The 25658-nt window shown below is 42.0% G+C and overlaps 1 pseudogene; it reads left to right on the top strand.

The window, feature by feature from the left end:
• Positions 1-994: 994 nt before the first annotated feature.
• LOC147443898 (uncharacterized) lies at positions 995-1935 on the top strand (annotated as a pseudogene).
• Positions 1936-25658: the final 23723 nt, after the last annotated feature.

Here is a 25658-nt window from a genome sequence, read left to right as displayed (position 1 = left end):
CACCACAACTCTTGGCTTTGTGATGCAAATCCAACCAAGAGTCAAGCTTCAATGCATGCTCATCTCCTCTACCATGCTAATTACTAAGCTAAGCTATGCTAATATGAGTGATTATGTGAGGAGATGTACATCTTTCTTGTAAGAATACTCCTTCTTCTTCTCAATCTACTCTCATACCCCACTAGCTCTCACCATCTTTGAAGGTGTGTGAGGTCCATGGGTCTGAGACCGTGAGGGAATTGATGTTGTGTTTGAAAAGTGTTTTGCGTAGTACATGAAGTTTCCATCTTCATTGCACTATCTATTATTGAAGGAACACAAGAAACTGTATTGTAAAATGTCTCTCTTGATGGGAGAAACCATAATACAAAGCCTTTTGGAGGGGGGACCGGCTCCATGCAAATCTTGTCCTCAAGTGTTGTCAATTGCTTAATTTCTCTCTCTTTTGAAGTATTGTTCATGCTATCTAACTAGGTGTTATGATTTTTGTTGCTCTCTCCACCCAAGCACTCTTGTTAATCTCATTAGGAATCTATTCTAATGAAATGCTCACTATGTTCATGCTATTTTCTGCTACACACAAGTTACTAGGCCATTAAATGTTACATTCTATTTTTGCTGGAGAGCAACTTGTCAAAAGAAGAGGGAGTGGCTCAAGCATTCCCACTCCTAGTTTGTGGAAAGGCCAAGACATGGTACGATGGATTGCAAGCTGAAGAAAAGCTGGATTGGAGCATCCTGGAAGCGGCATTTCGAAGCAAATATGTGGCCAACCCGAAATTGAGCGAAGTGAAGCGAAGGCTCGACGAGCTAAAGCAAAGCCTGGCTGGTCACTTTCAAGCGTTTTTGTGGGATTTCGAAGCACTATGGAGCAAAATCATAAAGGTAACTACTGCAGAGAATATTGACTCTTTGAAATTAATCAAATTCATGGAATGCTTGCATGTGGATGTTCTGATAAAGTTGAAGTCGATGGACCGGTGTCATATGCGGAGGCAGTGACCTTTGCAAAAGGTCACACAAAGAAGCTCTTGAAGAAACGTCAAGCGAGGCAAGGATGGTCCAATCCGATAGTGTCACAGCTAGTTGAAGCGAAGGAGATAAAATCACAGCCAATGCTAGAGGGTCTGCATATGCAAGAAGAGCCAAAGGTACTATGGTTGCAAAGAGATAGGGTTATTCCTATGCCTCGAATGCCAGACAAGAAAGATCCAGTGGTTGAAGAGGTGTTGATGGTTCCAAGCCAGGGAAATATGTTGGCAGATTCAGCTATGGATGGTCAAATTCCTGGGGAGAGTGCTCACGGCCGACAAGTGAGATTTTCTAATAAGGTTGAAGCGGTAATGATGGACGAGATTCCATATTCTGAGATAGAGGGCGAGCCTAGGTCAAGTGGCGGCAGCTCTTTTGATGGAGATAACACATGGGAGACGGACTCCACTTCCTCAAGGTATGATATTTACGATATTATACATGTAGATGAGGTGGTCACAGAGAAGTATGCGACAGGTATAGAGATGCCTTGTGTGGACCAAGGGGTTGGGCAACCCTCTCTTTTGCTTCAGGATGATAGGGTGTTGAAGGTTGCTGCCATGTTGTTGATAGATATACTTTTGAAGGTTTCTTTACAAGCAGTTTTTCACTGTTTGCAAAGCCCTTTGGATGAAGATTATGTTATGTAGAGCCCTCTAGCAAGGAAAAGCCTAATGATGTATGGTGCAGATGCTTCGGAGGTTGGTGAACTGACTCATTTTATGTACCGTGAATTCTTGTGGATCTAGGCTGTTAAAGGTTTATGGTGCGGACAGCTACATGCATGGTTGGCTTACAGATTTACAAGTGCAAAGCGAGGATGGTTTGTATATGTTTTACAGATGGGTGGGAATGCTCAAAACCATCAGTTTGACCCAGGAGGGGTCTACACTACACTTGGGAAAGCTCGGGGCTTTCCATTTGATCCGGGGGGATTCTACAGCTGATCAAATTTCTCTCTTTATCTATACAGTTGTACATACTTCATATAGATTCTTATTATGCTATCATGATTCTCGCTTCTTATGCAGTTTTCTAATACCTAAATAATGCTATGGTTGATCATGAATGCAAGTACATGATTCATTACAGTCCATATGCTTTCTTGCTTAGAGTGTGCTGCTGGAAAACAAGCATGGAGCTTGATTGAATCTCAGCGATCCTGTTTAACTCCTCTCATTTCTAACCATACCGCCAACTTTGCTAAAGAAATTTTCACAAGTGTTTGACCCTGTTGCAGACAAAGGAACTTCTAGATGTGTATACTTTTCTCTGAATAGCTTGATTAGAAGAACTATAAAGTGGCAAGAGAGCTGAATATCAAGGAATGTTTCTTTGCTAATGAAATTCTCCTTGAGAGTGTATATCGCTTGTTTCATGATCCAAGTGAGCCACATCCTGAAAAAACAACGTTAGATATTTCTTACAAAATGAATAACTATTGTCTTATTTTAATGGCAAACATAAAGAATGACACTTTGTCTAAACACCGAGTACTTGAAAAAGAAGGAAACCTTGCCGGAAGCTTTCACTCTCTCAAATAATGAGAGAGTTGGAGACAGAAAAATATCAATATATGAAGCTACTATTGAAAGGTACATTTCTGTTCCAAGTGTTCTTTCTTGCTGAAATTGACTTCCAATGCGCAAATCCTTCAGACGCGCTTGCACCTTACGTCCTGCCAATCTTTGGGCTGATCTCCAGTTTTGTCTATCCTTTCTCTCCACATCACCCTCTTGCAATCCATGCTCATCAACCTTAAAATGTTGATATACAAGAGCAACATGATTCAATGTAGCGATATCCTTGCCAAGGACAAGTCTTCTAGAAGCATTATCTAAAGGGTTAACCAAATTTTTCCCATAATGAATGAAGTCCGAGTCATGCAATCCCAAGATACTTCCATCATAATCTATGCTCGCTGTTAATGGCCACCCCTTCCAAGGAATAGAAAATCGAATACCCACTTGAGAAGTGTAGTCATCTCTCATGAGTTTCCTTCTTCGAGCATCCCCATCAGAAGCATGACCAATCAAAGGACCTACAATGTTTTTAAGATGACGATTCCAAAGCAATGCTACTGCATCCCTCTCCGCTTTGATGAAATTCGAATTAAATCGATTACATGTCAGGTGGACCACTAGGACAAGCTTTGGTAGACAATGAATAAGTGGATTTGCAATAAGAACCCGTGCATAGTGAGCAATAATATTAGCGTGGAACACCTCAACAATGTTGTTGTACCCGGCTTCACCAAAACCAATGACCACCACAAAATCTAGTACACAATTGTGTTCTTGTTTCCTTCCACAAAAGCCGATAAGTTCATCATCCCTTGCATTCCACCTGACCATCCTCTTTATAACAGTCTCATCTTTGGCAATAATAATAGGAACGTTACCCATTGGGATGTTGTTTCTACCCATTTGATGCTTATAAACCTCAGCCACATGCTGAAATATATCCTCCCTGACCACTGTTTTATAACATATGGACTTCCTTGTTGCCCTCATAGTGGTTGAAATATGAGGTCCCCCAAGGTTCAAAGAGAGAAATTTGTGCATTCTTGTACCTCCCCACAATTTAACAGCTTCAAAGAGACTCTTTGTTGTGTCAGAGTATCTCTTGCCTCGGGGATCTCTTCCAATGTTTTGCGAGATATCCATGAGAAATCTCCACAATGCTTGCTTTCCCTCAAACAAACCGAGGTTGTGCGCATTGATTATATCCATGCAAAACTTTTTCACATCTCCTCTTCCCAAAGCTTCACAGACAGTATCATGAAGGTTCCTGACTCTTACACTTAATGCTGCAACTTTGGTTTTTGTGAACCAAAGTTTCTTCTTAAGTCTTCGAACTAGGATACACCTAGATCGTGCTATGCCAAGAATCTCTGAGTTAGTCATGTAATCGAGTCTTCTGCCGAAACCTGTATCTCTTAAGCCCTCGACTATGTGTTGCCTGTGATTGGCGATAGACTCTCATCCGAAAATCTTATTCCTTGGGAATGGAGGCACAGTTTGAACACATTAGCCCATCAAATGGCATTCCCAGTATGCTTACTCTGTTGCAATTTTTGTGACGAAAAGTTCCAGATATGTCAATGACGCATTGATCCTTATAACACGTTGCTATGGTGTTTGGTTCACAAAACCAATTTGCCCCCCCTCTACTATCATCTAAAAATGGTTTTAGGTCAATTGTGTTTCCTCCAAATGTGAATGATTTTTGCCAAAATCCCCAATATAGTGTTGAATATATCTTTTCTTCTATTTGGAAAAAAAGGAAAACAAAGAACAACAAAAGTCTTTTTTATCAGAAACTGCTTCAAAAGTGGTACAAGAAAAAGACAGAGAGGTACTTAGAATGGCATACCTTCACCTTCATTTCTTTATGGTGCACTCGATGACTTCCCGGAACATACTAGCAAGGACAACACACATTCATCAAGCTTGTCAACAAAAGATCTACGATACTAATAAAAATGTCAATAATGCAATTTACCTGAGATTGGTTTGAAAAATCCAGTCAACTCCTTCTGATGGTCATCAGGTACCGGGAACTTACTTGGACAGCCAACCTTCTTTGTCCCTTCGTGCGAACTTGGAGGACTAGCCTGAATATGCACCTTTGACTTTGTGTGCTCTATCATGCATTGTTTGATAGACACTGTCTTTGGAAATAGGGGAATCCATTTTCCATCAACATTGCACTTTATAAAGACTTTAGAGGTAGACTTATAGTCATCAATTGTCTCAAGCACCAATTCAAATTCTGATTTCCTCTCTTCTGCAAATGCATTGACCTTTTCCGTTGCCTCAACCACCTTCTCTTTGTTTCTAGTAATAATCTGATCCTCTAGGCTTGCAGTATGGGAGTCCGACCTTTTTGCTTCATGGAGACCCATGGATCGCATATGACTTATGGTCTTTAAGTGTGAATTCATAAAATTGTATATGGTATCTGGACCTCCCTGTCCATATGCGATCTCGCATTCTTTGCACCAGATTTGAAACAAAGCCCTCCCATATTTATCCTTTGACATTAGAGTAAACCTATCAGAGTGCCCTTTGAATCGCAACTTCTCTTTGGCTGTCTTCACATCTCGTTCCCACTTCTTGACTTGGGAGCGTGTAGCAAGAATGCTCTTCATACGAACTTCTCCTTCTCTCTCTTCCACAGAAGCATTGAGCGAGGAACTAAAGGGACATGTCTCACTTGTTGTTGTCTGATACGTTGAGGATCTCCCATCCACCTCATTGGATGCACCACTAGAATCTACCCTAGGACGCTTTGCAGGGGATGCAGCACCAATTTTGTACTCTATTGTCACCTCATCACTGGTCACCTTCCATATCTCCTCTTGTTTTTCACTTATTGGTAACATACGTGAGCCTCCCAGAAATCTATAGTCATTTGAAGATAAACCACCAGAGTCAATCTCTTCTCTAATCTCCCTATATGTAGCTCCCTCTCTCCCCATAACAAAACCAAGTGTGTTTGTTTGTCCTGTCCCTTCATTGAGGTTAATCACAATCTCTTTGATGGCCATACCCGAGTTTGCTTATCTGTAAAGACAAGCCCCATATATAAACAAGAATACTTGCAAACAACTACATAATTTGTAACTACATCTGCACTCACAATGTTGATCTTCGCTACTTCAAAAAAACTTGAAAAGAAAGGAATCTTTGAGTCGTTGAAAGACAACCTATGGCTTAAGACTTAATGTAGATTCGTTATTGAGTTGATACAACACTACCACTCAAAATTTTGAGTATAACCAAAAAAAAAAAGGATTGAAGCATATAAAACTCTTTGATACTCGAGCATATAAAACAAAGGGTTTACAAGCTCCAATAGAGGGCGTTTTCCAACTTTCTACAGAATCTTAGCTAGATTTCAAGCTTGCCTTGAAAAAGAATCAACAAAGATTATTGTAATTACCGACAAAAGAAGTACATTTTTTATGACCAACCAAAAGAAAGTTACACTTTTGATGGCTAACATCTTGCTACAAGGCAAAAGAGTTTAACTCAATAAAAGGCTGGCATCATCTCTACCAATGGCCGCAGACATTTATTCCCATCCAAGTGCATGTGGGTTAAGTCTGCATACAATTCTTCAAATGATTTTCTATTCTTTTCTTGTAGAAGATATCCAGCTTTTACAATCTCTTGAATATGATATGCGTCACTTGTTGAACGAGATGCTAGCCAATCGGTATTGTATTCCATAGACAACTCTCTACAAAACTTGACCATTTGATCAATAAGCCATACTAATGCATAGACATCAACCTCTCTGGTATACACATGGTCATTATGTGTGTCCTTCAATGGCTCTGGAGCAATCCAAGGTTTATGCTTATGGGCTTTGCTTTGACAACAATTGAGTGATTGTCGTCTCTCTGATGCAGGCCTCATTGCTGATCCCCAATCAATGATGCCAACTCGAGGATCTGAATCCCTAGTAAAATCCAGCATAACATTGAAAGGATGCAGGTCACAATGAACAACGGCCAATTGATGGGTATAGGCCATTGTGTGTGTCAAGGCAGCTATGATATTTGGTAGATTGTTCACAAAGGCCATGACTCGAGTTAATTCTCCTTGATTCAGCTTCGTCATCTTACCTTTACTTGAACCTGTGCCAGCTTTCTCTTCCTTCTTCACAATTCGGCTAAAGGTACCTTTCTCAAAAGGTAAACTGTGCATCATTTCTCCAATGCTTCCTCCATTGAAGTAAGGAAAAATGGCTATCAAAGGCTCATTGCATGTATGTGCAATACTACGCACAATCCCCCTGTGTCGAAGATCAAAGCTGACCTCATCCTTAAAAGAATTCAATTTCTGTCCAGGCATTCCTTGATACTGCTTCGCTGCATACATATTTTCGCTTGGAAGATACGAAATACCATCAATTCTTACTTGGAAGCATGTACCAAAGGAGCCGACACCCAAGTTCTGTAAGTAAGTGATAGTATCATGTGGTATGCCAAGTGTCAAAGTACACTCCGAGTTTCTCGCAGACCTCTGCAGAGAGTTTACAATTGGATGTCCATGGCATTCTATCTCTGACACCGTCTTCTCTTGGGCATGGTCGACTTGCTCCTTTCGTAGATTTTTAGATAACACAAATTGTGTATCTATGTCTTTGGCATGCTTACTCTTCTCTCTTTCTGCACGCCAAGCCAAATCCCAAGCCTTGAGCTTTATCAATTGAACACCTTCGGGAAGAGCTTCATATAAATCATGAGCGCACTTTTCCATGTTACCAATGATACTATAAGCAGACTGGCGAGCTTTGTCTTTGCTTATAACAAAGGTTTCCTTGGAGACCGCACTTACGATTGCTTTTTCAAGCATTTTGTCTATGAGTGTCTCATTTTGCACAATACTTTGCACCTGCTTCTCCGGTAATTCACTAATCACCTTGTAGAGAGTTGACCTTAGAGACTGAAGAAATGCCTTCTTCTTACCCTCTGCCATAATGACTATAATGATATCCTATTAAAAAAAAGAAGCATTCAAGTCAACCTACGTATATATAGATATTTTCGATTCTATTTCAAACTATTGAATCAAGGCTCCTGCATTATCCAAATGTGACACATTGATATACCATATTTCACTTTGAAAGCTAGAAGAACTGAAGGTAAAAATCGATAGCTCGAGATGGCACACCCGGTCAAGCCATATGACCATGTGACAAATTGAGACTATATTTCTAACTATATCCAAAATGAATACATTGTGTATGTGTGACACATAGAACCAAGGTATGCTAAACGTGTCTTGGCAAGAAACTATAGCTCAAGATAACACACCCGGTCAAGCCATATGACCATGTGGGAAATTGAGACTATAGAATTTGTAACCACATGTAAAAGGAAACTAACGATTTTAAAATCTTTAACGCTCTTTATAGTAAAAACAAGCACAACTACACATTTGGTAAGAATGGATAGCTCAAGAGACCCAATCAAGACATATGGATAGCTAGAAGAACTGAAGGTAAAAATCGATAGCTCAAGATGGCACACCCGGTCAAGCCATATGACCATGTGACAAATTGAGACTATATTTCTAACTATATACAAAATGAAGACATTGTGTATGTGTGACACATAGACCCAAGGTATGCTAAACGTGTCTTGGCAAGAAACTATAGCTCAAGATAACACACCCGGTCAAGCCATATGACCATGTGGGAAATTGAGACTATAGAATTTGTAACTACATGTAAAAGGAAACTAATGATTTTAAAATCTTTAACGCTCTTTATGGTAAAAACAGGTACAACTACACATTTGGTAAGAATGGATAGCTCAAGAGACCCGGCAAGACATATGGATAGCTAGAAGAACTGAAGGTAAAAATCGATAGCTCAAGATGGCACACCCGGTCAAGCCATATGACCATGTGACAAATTGAGACTATATTTCTAACTATATACAAAATGAAGACATTGTGTATGTGTGACACATAGACCCAAGGTATGCTAAACGTGTCTTGGCAAGAAACTATAGCTCAAGATAACACACCCAGTCAAGCCATATGACCATGTGGGAAATTGAGACTATAGAATTTGTAACTACATGTAAAAGGAAACTAACGATTTTAAAATCTTTAACGCTCTTTATAGTAAAAACAGGTACAACTACACATTTGGTAAGAATGGATAGCTCAAGAGACCCGGCAAGACATATGGATAGCTAGAAGAACTAAAGGTAAAAATCGATATCTCAAGATGGCACACCCGGTCAAGCCATATGACCATGTGACAAATTGAGACTATATTTCTAACTATATACAAAATGAAGACATTGTGTATGTGTGACACATAGATCCAAGTTATGCTAAACGTGTCTTGGCAAGAAACTATAGCTCAAGATAACACACCCAGTCAAGCCATATGACCATGTGGGAAATTGAGACTATAGAATTTGTAACTACATGTAAAAGGAAACTAACGATTTTAAAATCTTTAATGCTCTTTATAGTAAAAACAAGTACAACTACACATTTGGTAAGAATGGATAGCTCAAGAGACCCGGCAAGACATATGGATAGCTAGAACAACTGAAGGTAAAAATCGATATCTCAAGATGGCACACCCGGTCAAGCCATATGACCATGTGACAAATTGAGACTATATTTCTAACTATATACAAAATGAAAACATTGTGTATGTGTGACACATGGATCCAAGTTATGCTAAACGTGTCTCGGCAAGAAACTATAGCTCAAGATAACACACCCGATCAAGCCATATGACCATGTGGGAAATTGAGACTATAGAATTTGTAACTACATGTAAAAGGAAACTAACGATTTTAAAATCTTTAACGCTCTTTATAGTAAAAAGTAAAAACATGCACAACTACACATTTGGTAAGAATGGATAGCTCAAGAGACCCGGTGAAGACATATGGATAGCTAGAAGAACTGAAGGTAAAAATCGATAGCTCAAGATGGCACACCCGGTCAAGCCATATGACCATGTGACAAATTGAGACTATAGAATTGTGTGCATGGCGTCCCTCCTTGCCAATTTTCTGAAGCCTGCGCCTCCTCGTGCCCCACCTCGCGTGAGGGTGCCTTGCCTTGCCTCCCCGTTTGTCGCCTGCTGCTTGCAAATAGTTAAAAAATACATTAATTAATATACAATTGATGCAGCAGAGTGGTGAACTCTAACATATCTGAAATGACCATAAACATAAGCATCAGAGGCTCAATTCTATGAGAAAACATCAACCATATGAGAGCATGAAGCTCCTACAACCAATCAACTGTGCATCATCAAATCAATCCCCAAGTGTGGCAAAAACTGGATGCAAAATCAACCATAAAGTGGGCATTAATGCATATGCACAAAGCACATAATTTGAGTGTAGAAGGTCCGATAACTGAGCATAAAAGACTGGCCATAAACAAGAGCAAAGCAGCCCACAATGAAGGCATAAACCGAGTGCAAATCAGCCCATAAGCAAGGGCACAATGGTCATCTCAAAGTCCTCAAAGTTCATGCATGATCGCTCAAAGTCTTGAAAGCTCTAAATAAGGGCAAAACAACCCCCAAATGTGCAGCTCGCGAGTATCAAAAGTCTGAATCATCGAAGTTTGAACAGTCATGTGCCACATGCGCGGATGGCTCCATTGCCACAAGTGTCTAGTAAAGGCATCCAATCATCCGGGCCGCAGTCAAGAGACACACAAAGCCCCCGTAGGTCATCTGAAATATTCTCTAAAGAAGCATACCCTGGCTGACTGGGAAAATGACCCTTAGGGCTCTGCTTAAGCCCGTGTTGCAATGTCAAAGTGGGCTCTACTAAGCCATCGTGTGGTGCAATTGGGCAAAGGTTGTATAATGTGTATACAATGGACTGATGCAATGGGACTATGCCGATGACGACGACGATGATGACGGCGACGACTTGGGCTGAAACTGTGGGTCTTCGATACACTGAATTTCTTGGACTATTTCGGGCTGAAATTGGACTGTTTCGGGGCTGGAAATGGGCTGTTTCTTGCGGGTGTAATGGCTGCAAATGACTGCTGAAGAAACGCTAGGTTCCCTGTATCCTTAGGCTGCGTTTTTGGGGGAGAATCTTGGCTGAGAAAACGCTGCCACAACAGAGCCCTTCTTGCTGAAATTGAACTGTTTTGCAAGTATCAATTTACCCTTATCGTCTGTGGATCGTCTGCTACGACTGATGGTGAAAACGCTGCTACTACTGAGGGTTTTCCTTGCGTTTGTAATGTTGAATTGCTGCAGATCTGCCACTGATTGCTAGCATTAGTAATTGTTGGGTACTGCTGCCAAGGGATAGCCAAAACGCTGAGTCTGCTGAGGAACTGCATGGCGTTAGTAACTTGATGGAAAAACGCTGAATCTTCAAGTTGCTGGCGATAGCTTCAAGGGGGGAAAGCGTAGTAGTCCCATTCAAAAATTTGGCTTCTCATCCTCCCATGTGGCACATGACCGTTCATTTGCTCATCTTTTTTATCGACGCGTCGCTTTCACGCAGTAAGTTTAGAGCAGCAGCACATAGCGAAGCGAAGGGCTCTCTCCAGATGCAATCACCTACGCATGCATCTTTTTTTATCGACGCCTTGCTTTTCACGCAGTGAGTTCAGAGCAGCGTGGACTCTTGGAATGCATTGATTGCAGCAGGGCAGAAAGTTGTACTCCAACTACAATCACCTATGCAGCATGGTGAAGGCATGTGGCTCTACACATGCATCTTGAAGGCATATGGTTCAACGCAAGGTGCTGATATTGGCACAGAAATTCACAATTATATTGTTACTCAGAGGCTCTTGAAAAAAGAAGCCGTGCTTGGCTTTGTCTTTGTCGATATGTGTACCACTCATCAGATGCAAAGCAAGGGTCTCTCTCCAGATGCAATCACCTATGCAAGATGCTGAAGGCATGTGGCTCTACGCATGTCATGTGGCACATGATCGTTCCTTTGCTCATCTTTTTTATCAACGCCTCGCTTTCACACAGTGATTTTAGAGCAGTGTCACATAGCGAAGCGAAGGGCTCTCTCCAGATGCAATCACCTACTGCCTTGGTCAATATGTATGTCAAATGTGATGCGCTTGAGAAAGCACAAACAGTGCTTGAGGAGCTCCCTGTCCGGAATGCCACCACTTCCAATGAATGCAATGATTCCGGAATATGCACAACAAGAGATGGGCTAGCGTCCATGTGACTGTCCTCTTTTTTAACGTTTGTCGGCTATGTGGGCACTCTCTTGGTCGATATGTATGCCAAATGTGGTGCGCTCGAGAGAGCACAAAAATTGCTTCAGGAGCTTCCTATCTGGAATGTCAGCATTGATTGCGGGATGTGCACAAGAAGAGCAGGGCCAGAAAGCTCTTGGCTGTCTTCACTAGATGCAAAGCGAGGGCCTCTCTCAAGATGCAATCACATAAGCGTGCATCTTTAATGCATGTGGCTACACGCAAGATGCTGATATGGGCTTAAAAATTAACTCTGAAATTGTTAGTCAGGGGCTGTTGCAAAACAAATTCGCAATGCCTTGGTCGATATGTATGACAAATGTGTTGCAGGATGTCGTCTTTTGGAACGCACTGATTGCACGATATGCCCAACAAGGGCCAAGCCAGGAAGCTTTGGGCTGTTTTCAACAGGTGCTTGAGGAGCTTACTATTCGAAACGACGTTAACTGATTGTGGGATATGCACAATAGGAGCAGGGACAGAAACCTCTAGGCTATTTTCAACGGATGCAAAGCGAGAGCCTCTGTCCAGATGCAATCACCTACACGTGCATCTTGAAGGCATGTGGCTCTATGCAAGATGTTAATATGGGCTTAAAAATTCACTTTGATATTGTTAGTCAGGGGCTGTTGCAAAAAATTGCGTGTTTGGCAATGCTTAGGTCGATATGTATGCCAAATGTGGTGCGGGATGTCGTCTTTTGGAATGCACGAATTGTAGGATATGCCTAGCAAGGAAGCTCTGGGCTGTTTTCGACAGGTACTCGAGGAGCTTACTACTCGGAACCGCGTGAAAACTGATTGCGGGACACACACAACAAGAGCAGGGAAAGAAAGCTCTAGGCTGTTTTCAGCGGATGCAAAGCGAGGACCTCTATCCAGATGCAATCACCTATGCGTGCATCTTGAAGGCATGTGGCTGCACGCAGACGCTGATATGGGCACAAAACTTCACAATAAGTCAGAGACTGTTGAAAAAAGTGGTCGTGCTTGGCACTATCTTGCTCGATATGCATGCCAAATATGGTGCGCTTAGAAAAACACAAAAATTCACATCAGTTTTAGTGGTATCATGTGGCAAGGAAGCACTATCTTGCTCGATATGCATGGCAAATATGGTGCGCTTGAGAAAACATAAAAAGTGCTTGAGGAGCTTTCTGTCCGGAATGTCGGCTCTTGTAAGGCACTGATTGTGGGAATATATTGTTAGTCAGAGGCTGTTCAAAAAAGATGTTGTGATTGGCACTGTCTTGGTTGATATGTATGCCAAATGTGGTGTGCTTGAGAAAGCACAAAAAGTGCAGGAGGAGCTTCCTATCCGGAATGTCACCTCCTCCAAGGACTGCAGTAATTGCGGGATTGCGCAACAAGAGCAGGTCCAAAACTCTCAAAGTCCAATTACCTACACAAGCATCTTGAAGGCATGTCGCTCTACGCAAGATGCTGATATGGGCACAAAAATTACATTGTCAAAAAATATGCCGTGCTTGATACTGTCTTGGTCGATATGTATGCCTAATGTTGTGCACTTGAGAAAGCAAAAAAATTGCTTCAGGAGCTTTGTGTTTGGAATGTTAGCACTGATCGTGGGAAGTGCGCAATGAAAGCTGGGCTTGAAAGCTCTAGGGTGTTTTCAGCAAATGCGAAGTGAGTGCCTCACACACAACAGGAGCAGGGTCAGAAAGCTCTCGGCTATTTTCAGCGGACTCCAAGCGACAGCCTCTCTCCAGCTACAATCACATATGCATGCATCTTGAAGGCCTGTGACTATACGCAAGATGCCAATATGGGCATCGAAGCACTCTAGTTTTCCCTTCGTATTCTGGTATGGGTGTTTTGATAATGCATAATGACAAATAACAACCTTTGCAATAGCGCAGAAATAAACCCTAAGAAAAGCGCAGATCTGGAGCCGATAATGAGCGAAAAGACTACAGTGGACAATACCTGCTCTGAGGGGAGAGATGCCGCTTGCTCCATTGTCGCTGAGATGGCGCTGCAATTGGGAGCTCTTCTCGTGCAGATGTCGAAAAACCTGCCTCGCTGGAACTAATGTATCCAGTCTTTGAGTCTGCTTGAAATGGGAGTAAAGCTTTGAGAGGGGAATCAATGGTCGGCTTTGGAAGGAAAACACACACACAGGGAAGCGTGAACTTACGCGAGGAGCTGGAGATGCTTGAGCTGTTGACGTCGGAATTGCCCAAATGCAGACTGCTCGTAAAAAAACCTCGCTTTACAAATTTACCACTCAATCACTTCAAGTTAGCAAAAGCGGGTTTGAACCCTAGTGGCCCGGTGGGGGGAGGACATGCGTGCTCTAACCATCAAGTCAGGCCCTCCGGCAATGTGTAGAGGATCCTAGGCAGCTATGTGGCGATGGAACAAGAACTCTCTCTCTCTCTCTCTCTCTCTCTCTCTCTCTCTCTCTCTCTCTCTCTCTCTCTCTCTCTCTCTCTCTCTCTCTCTCTCTCTCTCTCTCTCTCTCTCTCTGGTACTAAGAAACCAATATGTGCACACATAGTGCATAGAAAAGACCAAAGACCAAGTCACCTTATTTCCCAATATGTTGCAGCTTTTACACCGTTAGGCATGTATGCAACATAATAACCATTAAAAAAACGGGTTTCTCAAAATGTAGAGAAAACATTGGCCGCTAATGTTTTGTGAAGAGGAACTGGAATGTGGTCAAGTAGGTTCTCTTGAGGCCCCTTCTTTGTAGCTGCTGCTTGCACATAGAAACCCAACCATGGTACCATGGCAAGAGCGCCCATTTTTTATCTTCTTCACCTTAAATTATTCAAGGGTAAGTGGATCCTCAATTAACCCCAAAGGATCAAACAGGAAACTCCTCGGATAGTTTATGCCACCCTGAAATAAGATTCCTAATGGCTCTAGTGTCTCTATACCACACTACCTTGTATATTCAGGTCCTACCATAAGAAGGAATTGGCACACAACAATCACCAAAATGCCTTGTCCTCCGGAAATGAACACCATATCAATACTAAAAAAAAATGAGCAGGGCATGTCCGCAACAGAGGCATGTGCACTCCTCAATTGTCACGCCTCTCCTCTTGGCCTTGCACTCGGCACCTGCGCATGCCTGTGCACTCCTTTGCTTCCGCATCCTGGCTCTTGCAGCCACCTGCGTCCATCCTGCTATTCAACTGCATCTTTCGTGATTCGGTAAAATAACTCTTTTTTAAAATGTGTGCAATATACCTGCAAGCATTTCTCCCTCTCTCTCACGCCATTTTCCTCTTGAATAAAAGGTCATGAGTTCAACTCTCCTCGTCAAATAGATCTTTGAGATCTCTAGGGATAGTTTCCTACGACGTTAAAATACTCTTCTTCTTATTCTTATTCTTCTTCTTCTTCTTCTTCTTCTTGTTCTCCTTCTCTCTCTCTCTCTCTCTCTCTCTCTCTCTCTCTCTCTCTCTCTCTCTCTCTCTCTCTCTCTCTCTCTCTCTCTCTCTCTCTCTCTCGCCAATGTGTGGCAGGACAGAGAGGAATTAGGATGTATTCTTGTTCTTCAATGATTGACATTTTGTTGATAACTACACTTATGTGCTATCTTTGTGGACATAACCGCTTGTTTTGTGAGGTAATATGTGACAAATTACATGCTAACCACTCAAAATGCATCTCAATTGTCAAAAAGAAATAAAAATTAGAAAAGTTTGATCAATCCGATCAAAATAGATACATGGGTACTTTGGGAATTTTAAAAATTTGAAGGCTATTTTGGGAATTGTGACAAATTAGAGGGGTTTGAGCTTGGCTACGAGGAAATTTACATAAGTTTTAGTGTAATTACCAACAAAAGCTTCTAATTTTGACCAAGAAAACGAGAGAATTTCAAGTTTGCCCTTACTTTCACCACGCCATGAAAGTATTCATCGATGAGAGAGAGAGAGAGAGAGAGAGAGAGAGAGAGAGAGAGAGAGAGAGAGAGAGAGAGAGAGAGAGAGAGAGAGAGATAGATAGATTTTATTATCGTCCTCGGAGGTCAAATATGACCTATGGGACCAAAGTTACATGTGATGTAGTATGTGTATGGCTGATGAGTGACTCTCGATGCTCCAAAATTGTAGTGATGAGAGTCGCAATGGAGAGCCCACACTTTGGCTGGGAGAGGAAAGTGTGTAGGTCTAAGTTATGGCTGAAAATGTGAGAGAAGCAAGTTCGGATGTGATCAAAAGCTGAGCACTCTAGTAGTGTGTGGTACTCAAACTCTCGAACTTGCAGTGAGCATAATGTGCACAATCGATTTGACTCTTCTCCATTGCCCCAACGCCCTATCTCTCATTGAAGGAAATGGGAGCTAAGACGAATTGTTGCGATAGTGCGTATCGCGGACAAGGGAATAGGCTCAAGCATGTAAGTGTGAGTACGGTTCCCTCTCTCAGCGAAGAACATGGTTTTGTAGTTGGGGGCAACATAGGTGGTGTAATGTATGAAGCGTGACCCACCGGATTTCTCCCAAGCCGTAATACATTGGCGTTGTAGAAAAGCTTCATTCACTTGAGAGTCAATTGAAGCATCATGTAGCAAGTGTAATGCATCCCATCTCCCAAACCACTTCTTTATGTCTTGCATCCATCCCGTGCTCAAGATCTTGCTTTTATGCGTCTTTTGAACTTTTTTGCTTGCTTCCCATGCAATTGTAGGAAGTCGATGTGAGGGGTTTTGACGCATCTTTATCATGTACTCCACAACCCTTTCCATGCCCATAACCTCAATTGGAAGAGATCCCGACTCAAGAAGTAGGAGCATATATGGTGTTTGTGTCTTAACTTGGAGAAAGTTTGTAAGAAAACGCTTTTGGACATTCTCAAACTCTTTCCAAGTAGACTTTGAGATGCTCCTGCCCCACACTTCAACTCCATAAAGAAGAACCGGTGTCACCAATGCATCAAAAAGATACTTCTTGAGAACCCAACACTTGATGTTTCCTGCATTACACATGTTCTCAAATGCATAATATGCTCTCTTTCCCGCTTCCAAACGACGCATAGTACATTCATGCCACTTGTGATTGGATGGAACCTCAAGGCCAAGGTACTTAAAGCTCTCAACAACTTCAAGTGTCTCGTTGTTGTACACAATGCATGGCTTCTCCTTATGGTTGGTTTTCACAAGCATAACCTTTGTTTTGGATTCATTTACAATCAGCCCACTATGCAAGCAAAAGTTCTCAAGGACAACCATAAGCTTTTGTGCATCTTCTAAAGTGTGTGCTAGAAGCACTACATCATCCGCATACAACAAAAGCATGATTACCGCATTGCAAATAGTGACCTCTTCAATGCCTTCTTCTTGCATAAAGTCAAGTACCATTTGTTCCAATTGATCGATGCATAGACCAAAGAGAGTTGGTGACAATGGACATCCTTGTTTAACCCCAATAGTGCTTACAAAAATTTCTGAAATTTCTCTTCCCATGCGCAATTGACAAATCACCTTCTCATAGATTCGAGAAACCGCAAGCATAAACTCACTTGGCACTTGGAGTTCTTCCATCCTTCTCCACAAATTGTTACGTGGAATCATATCAAAGGCTTTCTTAAAGTCCACAAAACAACAATACAATCGCTTGCCTTTCAACCGACTTTCTTCCATGAGAATACGAAGAGTGACAAGATGATCAATGGTGCTATGGCATCGACGAAAACCCGCTTGTACCTTTGCACGCTTGTCATTCTCTCAATCACTCAATTCCATCTCCATTATGCACCCAAACAACTTTGCCATAAGAGAGAGAGAGAGAGAGAGAGAGAGAGAGAGAGAGAGAGATTAAATTTGTTATCCCCTCTTAGAGAACCATATATTGACACTTGATTAAATTATATCAAAGATAAAAGACAGTAGACAATAGCTGAGAGAGAGAGAGAGAGGCTTACTAATGTATTTAAGGTGGCTCAGGGTAGTTGAATGTAGCCCCAATGTAACCACCCTCCCCCCCCACCCGCCCCCCCCCCCCGCCCCCCTCCCTTATGTGTACGGTATGAGTATGAAATAATGAGGGGCTACCTCTATTGTATACGCTTATGTACAAAATCTAAAAACCCCCCTATGGTACACTCACGTGGTACCGTACGAAAAAACACAGTGAATCCCTCGGGGTGTACGTGTGTGTGTGTGTGTGCGTGCAAAGAGGGAGGGAGAGAGATTGTGCGGGTGTGTGTAGCCGTGATTTCTTGTAGGTGAGTTGGTGCATTGGAGATTGGCAGATAGTGTGCGTTTGTATGTGATTCTGTGTGGTTAGGGGTGCGGGTTAATCCCTGGGCTATAGAGAGGCAAGTTTGGAGTATGTTGGGTTTGTTCCCCCTTCCCCCTTTCCAACGTACGACACTATCCATGAGTGTCATAAATGTAGCTGGAGCATTGGTTAGACCAAAATGCATAACCAAAAATTCAAAATGCTCGAACCGTGTTCTAAAGGCAGTTTTGGAGATATCTTGTAAAAGGATATGCACCTAGTGGTATCCTGAACAAAGATCTATCTTTGTATAGTATCTTGCCCCATGGAATTGATCAAACAGCTCATCTACTCTTGGCAAAGGATATGTGTTCTTGATGGTTATGGCATTTAATCCACAATAATCTACTCACATGCGCATAGTACCATCTTTCTTTTTTACCAATAGAATTGGTGATGCCCAAGGCAAAGTACTAGGTCTAATGAAACCACGGGCGAGGTAGTCAGCCAACTGACTCTCAACCTCCTTGGCGTCTTTAGCACTCATACGATAAAGTGGTTTACTCACCGATTTAGTGCCTGGCAAGACATCTATGCCATGTTGCACATCACGTGTAGGGGGTAAACCCGGTGGTAAATCACTTGAGAACACATCACTATACTCTGTGAGTAAGTGAGTCAGCTTTTGCCATGCAAAAGGAGAAAGTAAACTAGAGTTATGCTGGGATGGAGAATCTTGTAATTCCTGTAATGTTTGTTTTACAACAGTTGCACGTTGCTCTATAGAATTAAAATTGAGAGCACTTTACTCGATAGATTTGTTAACACTTTGTTTATCATTAGAATTCATTGCACTTTGCATACCATTACTAGAATTCACTGCACTTTGCTCTTGAGAATTCACAAGACTTGGAGACAAGCAATAACACAAAAGACTTTATCTATTAAATCTGCTTTCTGTAAAATAGAAAGCTCAGCTTTACATATAAGAGGTGCAGATGGTATATTTTTCTCACCAAGAAAAAGCACATGTTTACCATTCGCCATAAAGGATAAGGAGTTGTGTTCATAACAAGTGTGCAATGTGTTTCCTAAACCATGCAGCCACTCCCGTCCTAAAACTACATCAACACGGTCCATGTTTATAACTTGGAAGTAAAGGGTCATCGTATGATCTTGAACAATAAGCTCAACCCCTTGAACTACCATGTCCCATACTTCTTTATCATTTCCAGACATCTGCTCCACCACATACTTGTGAGAGCACGGAGTCTGTGTAAGCTTCAATTTCTTGACGAGCTTATAGTTCAAGAAGTTATGAGTTGCACCATCATCCACTAAAATACAAACACGTTGTCCGTTAATAGTGCCATGCATATGAATCAAATCATGGGGACCAAAGGTGGGCTGCCACATTGAAGCAGGCACACAACACTTGTGCTTTTCTTCCATATGAAGAACCTCTATAGCACAATATTTTGGAGATGAATCTAATGTGAGGCGTTGCACCGTGTGCATGGCCTTTTCTTTGCCTTGCAAAAGAGGACAATATTTCTTGTTACGTTGGTCCTAAAGACATTTAAAACACAAATCGTGTTTCTTTGCACGCTCAAAATCGACAGTGCTGAGGGACCCACATAGATTAGCTCGTGATTGCTTAGGCTTCTCAGCCTCTTGCGGGCGTGGAGAGGTAGATTGTCTCTTATTCCTCTTAGAGCGTGTGGGAGATCTACCTTGCCATTGGATCTTAGCCACATTGCTCTTAGCAAAATTATTCTTAGAGTAGGGAACATTTCCTTTCCTCTCTTGATCATCATCATATCTTTGGGCATGACTAATGGCTTCTTCCAAAGTTTTTGAATGTTGGGTCTTGACATGAAGATAATAGTCTTTGTCAAGACCCCTATTAAAACCCCGTATCTTTTGGAATTCATCTAGACCTTCTAGTTTTAATATGATTTCTAGTGAGAGAGAGAGAGGCCAGACATGTGGCATGCATCCCATGCTAACCAATTCTTATCTTCTTCATTGGAGTCCAAAAACTCTTTGGAGAAAGAAGCTTGAAACGCAACCCAAGACCATGCGTTCAAGTACGCTTTGGAGAATTTCCAAAGTCTTGAAAGTAGCCATATCTACAAGACCATGATCTCCTAGATCATCATCATTATGCATATTAGTGTCAGCCTCTACGTGCTCAAAATCAAACGTGTGTGTAGGTGGGATATCCTCACTGGCCATGGCAAACACACACTAATGCAAAGAGAGAAAAAAAACATCAACTTGTACCTTGTGAAATTGAAGTCTTTGTGTTTTGTATTCTCCGCGATTTGCATTGCATGAGAACCTCGCCTTGCGGGAATTGTAGTGCTTCACATGTCGTTCGTTGTAAGAACGCCTTTGTTGATTCTTCACAAAAACTTGTCGTTTTTGTGAAGGCTTTTGTTCACTTTGAAGCTACCTCCTTGAGGGAAAAAGAATTTTTGGAGGAAAACTTGCCTTTCACCAAGAAGTGAAAAGGAAGGATGAAACTACTTCCTTGAAGTTTAATGCTTTCCCTTTCCTTCTAGTTTTCCTTTCAACACATGTATGATATCTTTCCTTGTTATACACAACAAGGGTCAATAGCTTGATGGTAAAGTGTTGGTCTCTTAACCTCATGGGGTGGGTTCAACCCTCCTTAATGCAAGGGTTAAGTGGACCTTCCTATGCGCGTAACCAACGGTGCCAAAACGAAAGCCTCAGTGCCATAGAGTTTTTGGTCAAGTATGCCTTGGTCACCTGCCTTACTCGCGTAGGTGGGGCGGCCGCGGTTGACTGTCGCTGTCTGTCTACGCGTACTGCACACAGAAAATTGTGTCTGCCTTTTTTTTTGCTGCACAGCGAAGATGTCATTGTCTGCGGAACATGGGAGAGAAGCAACACGTCGCATGCACATGCAACCCGCTTTTCCCCTTCTCCCAAAAATAGCTCGGATAACATTGAAAGGGGGGTGGTAATGCGTGTGCTAGTCTCCACCCAACCATGCTATCCTATAGCCTCCCCCTAGCGTACACACTATTCGGCCGTGCCGGTGGCCTTGCCCATAGGACCCATGTCCTGACACACTCACACACTCACTCACAAGCTTCCTTTACACAAAGGGAATGAGGGACACATGTCAAATCCCTAGCCCAGATGCCCACAAGGTGTACTCAAATCCTATTGATGGCCATGGAGGTGGACCAATGAGAATTAGGCTAGAGTAAATTTAGTTTAATTAATTCAAAAACACTTAATAAAAGAACTTATAAGAATTAAGCTCTCTAGAAGACTATTCGACAGTCTCCCAAGGGGTCCAATGAGCATTCAACAGCCTAATGGCTTGCTTGATTCCTATTGGCCAGGAGACAAAGGGGTCCAATGAGAGTTTAGTTGCATTAATTAATTACCTAAAGCTCTCATAAAAGAGGAAAGGGGGACACATGTCATAAGGCTATCACTTATGCTGCTTAATTTTCATTGGCTAGGCTAGGAGAGGCCCAATGGGGTGTCAGCATGAGTAAAATGCAAGAGGGGTCGATCAAGAGAGAGAGAGGGGGCTAAATTTGTTAAGTCATTATTCTACACACATTCACTCAATCTCGTGTGTGGAGCAAGAAGACTCGCTCTCTCCTTCTCAAGCTTTAATGGAAAGCTTATCATCTACTCCAAGCTTGTGAGAAGGGAGGCCTACACCAACAACTCTTGTCTTTGTGATTCAAATCCAACCAAGAGCCAAGCTTCAATGCATGCTCATCTCCTCTACCATGCTAATTACTAAGCTATGCTAATATGAGTGATTATGTGAGGAGATGTACATCTTTCTCGTAAGACTACTCCTTATTCCTCTCAATCTACTCTCATACCCCGCTAGCTCTCACCATCTTCGAAGGTGTGTGAGGTCTTGGGTATGAGACCGTGAGGGAATTGATGTTGTGTTTTATAAGTGTTTTGCTTAGTGCTTGAAGCTTCCATCTTCATTGCACTAGCTAGTAGTGAAGGAACACAAAGAATTGTATTGTAAAATGTCTCTCTTGATGGGAGAAACCTATAATACAAAGCCTTTTGGAGGGGGGACCGGCTCCATGTAAATCCGATCCTCAACTGATGTCAATAGCTTAATTTCTCTCTCTTTTGAAGTATTGTTCATGCTATCTAACTAGGTGTTATGCTTTTTGTTGCTCTCTCTCCACCCAAGCACTCTTGTTATCCTCATTAGGAATCTATTCTAATGAAATTCTCACTATGTTCATGCTATTTTCTGCTACACACAAGTTATTAGGCCATTAAATGTTACATTGGTATCAGAGAACAAGTTTCTCTTTTCTTGCTCAAGAAGGGATGTCCTCAAGCTAGCTATAAATGGTTGGTATTATTAATTGCAATTGAGTAAGTAGAATAGGGATTTTTCAGCCTGGCAGTGTGCCTGCCTTCGTGCAGATAACGGGGCATCATGTTTGAGAGCTATGGTCTTAATAGTGGAGTCCTACGGGGCTTGCCTACGGCTTAACCACTATTGAGCTATTAGACGGTGTTGTTTTGGTGTGAACGACCCTCTCTTCTATTCCTTGCAATTAATGGTATTCGAGCCACAGGTACAGTAGCTTGAGTGATTTTCTAGAGGGGTAAAGAGGAGTAGCAACTAGGGCATGAAGTGCCAAAGTACACCTAAAAGTTGTTAGAATGGCTGACAATAGCAAAGAGAGTAAAATTATTGTTGATAGCTTTGATTTTGCTAATGAGTAGGCTACTAATGATGTCCCTATGCTTGTTAACTACCTTGTTTCTAGGCTTCAACAAGCCATGGGTAATCCATGCCTGCAAAGTGAAGTGAAAGGGCGGCTTCATTGGGATTCTCCAAGCTCCCCACCATGACGAAAGAGTACCTAGAAAGCCTCCTTGCGAGACTTCCAAAAGCGGCCTCTCTCTGATTGGGGAAGAAGAAGAAGATCCATACAAAGGTCTCAAAAATTTGCTTCTTGATGACATATCTCCTTCCCAAAGGAGAACTCAAGAGTCCCCCACCAAAGGAACGAGAAAGAAGTGAGGCTTCTACCACCTCGGTGGAGATGGCTCCTCAAAGACGGCGGGCTAAATGCTCTCCATCACCTCCTAAACGGAGAAGATCATCACACACTTGTCATAACCATAGTTCAAAGAGGGATGACAAAAAGCAAGAGAAGAAAAAGGCGAGAAAAAGGTCACCCTCTTCTCCATCTTCTTCATCCCCTTCCTCTTACAAATAAAGTGATGGTGCGGACAAAGAGGACCAAGGCAAGAAAAAGGGGAGAAAGAGGTCACCCTCTTCTCCATCTTCCTCAAAATCTTTCTCTTCTGAAGAAAGCGGTGGTGCAAATTTTGAACCATCAAAAAGAAGAGGCCATAGGAAATCCTATGGCGCGTGGAAGAGGTTGTCCAAGCTCAAGAAGTTCAAAGAGGGAGGAAAGAGCATCTCTTTCCTCCCTACAATGGCACCTTTGGTGCTACAAACAAAGTCTTGGCCTTTATCCAACGATTCGATACGGCGTTTGGAGATGAGGGCTTCATGGAGTCCTCTAAGCTATGCCATGTAGCCATGCACTTTCAAAAGTCCACCAGGCAATGGTGGTCTAGCCTACGGGCCAACGGTGAAGCTCCACAAACATGGAAAGCTTTAAGAGCTTCCATCATGAAGCAGTTTGCCACCGATTCCAAAGACAAAGTACTCACCAAATGGCGAAGCTTGAAGCTCTCTCCCTACGAATCCATTCACAAATACGTAGACAAGTTTTGGGATTGCCAATGTCTTCAAAAAGATGGATTTTGGAGAGAAAAAACAACAATTTTGTGTGGCCTTAACTGAAAAAATGGCGGAGTATGTTAACTCCCAAAGGCCACGCACCATATCTGTGGTTATACACCATACTATGGTGGCTTCTTGAATCAATTTCCAAATAGGGGCTAAGAGAAATTCTAAGCCCACGAAAAACAAGGGTTCCAATGAGCCTAAGGGGAAGGACAATGTCCAAAAGTCTCCTAAGGGCAATTCCAATAACAACAAAGCTAAGGAAAAGGGAGTTTACAAAGGCAAAAACAAGCTCTCTCTTGAAGAGCTTGAGCGTTATCGCAAGGATAACCATTGTTTCAAGTGCGGCGAGCAAGGTCATGTGTACCGTTCTTGTCCCCAAAAGAACACCTGCCATGAGCCGCCTAGAGCTACCTTGGTCGAAATCCAAGAAGAGGAAGCTCACCACAAAGGATCTCCTCTATTCCATGCTTGGGGAAAGGTAAGAGAACATGATGATTTTATTCTCTTTGACCCTGGTTCTACTCACAATTTCATATCCACAGAGTTAGCCACCAAGCTAGGCATACAAGCCTATGAGATGGGAGATGTCCTACCCGCAGATGGTGCTTTCAAGGGGCAAGAAGCTTCAGTCACTCCCTTAATCGAAAAATTGAGGCTCCATGTCCAAAGCTATGTGGACAAAGAGGACTTCTTTATCTCTCCTCTCAAGCATGAGGATCTAATCCTAGGGGCACCATGGTTTGATCGCATGGCTGCCAATGTTAAATTCCTTGAAAGGAGAATCTACTTTAAATTCAGGGAAAAAGATATGTACATAGATGCTAAGGAAATGGGTAACACCATACCCATTGTACATACGCAAGCTTTCAATAATTCAATAGAGAGCTCTATTTCCGTGTACATGATTTTTGTTAAAGATTCTCAAAATGAACCTAATGCTTTAGCAAAAGAAAATATAAACAACCACAAGGAACTAGAGTTATCCAATTTTCTCAAGGGGTTTCAAGATGTCTTTATTGACGACATCCCTTGTGAACTAACTCCTAATAGAGGCAATGATGACCATGCAATTGAACTTCTTCCAGGAAGTTCATCGCCTAATAAACCTCCTTATAGAGTTTCTCAAGCTCAACAAGAGGAGATTATGCGGCAAGTGCATGAGTTAGTTGAAAAGGGCATGGTTAGGCCTAGCTCATCTCCCTTTTTCTCACCTGTGTTATTAGTGCAAAAGAAAGACAACACATATCGTATGTGTGTCGACTATAGAACACTAAATAGGATCACTATCAAAAATAGGTTTCCTATTCCACGGGTAGAAGACCTAAAAGTGGCTACCATCAAATAAGGATAGTTGATCAAGATATTGTAAAGACCACATTTCGTACTACGTTTGGTCTTTACGAATACATTGTCATGCCTTATGGCTTGACCAATGCACCAGCCACATTCAACCGCTTGATGGAGAAGCGATCCAGGCCTCACCCAACCTTTACTGAGTGTTCTTTGATGATATTATCATCTACTCTAATTCACTAGACAAACACAAGCAACACCTCCAGGTAATATTTCAAGTCTTAAGAGAGAATAAACTTTATGTTAATCGAAAGAAAAGTGAGTTTTTCTTACAAGAGATTCAGTATTTAGGTCACATTAGCTCTCAAGATGGCATCCAAATGGATCCATCAAAGTTAGAGGTAATAAAAGGATGGCCTAAACCAAGGAATCTTCATGAACTAAGACGCTTTATAGATATGTGTGCATACTATAGACGCTTCATAGGAAAATTCTCATAAATTGTGGAACCATTACATAACCTAACAAAGAAAAACATTAGGTATACATGGTCTGCCAAGGAGAACAATGCT

Source organism: Adiantum capillus-veneris, chromosome 13 (assembly GCF_014529385.1).
Source record: "Adiantum capillus-veneris isolate H3 chromosome 13, ASM1452938v2, whole genome shotgun sequence".
NCBI lineage: Eukaryota > Viridiplantae > Streptophyta > Polypodiopsida > Polypodiales > Pteridaceae > Adiantum > Adiantum capillus-veneris.
Note: the sequence above shows the minus strand (reverse complement) of the source record. Positions and strands in the feature narration are given on the sequence as shown.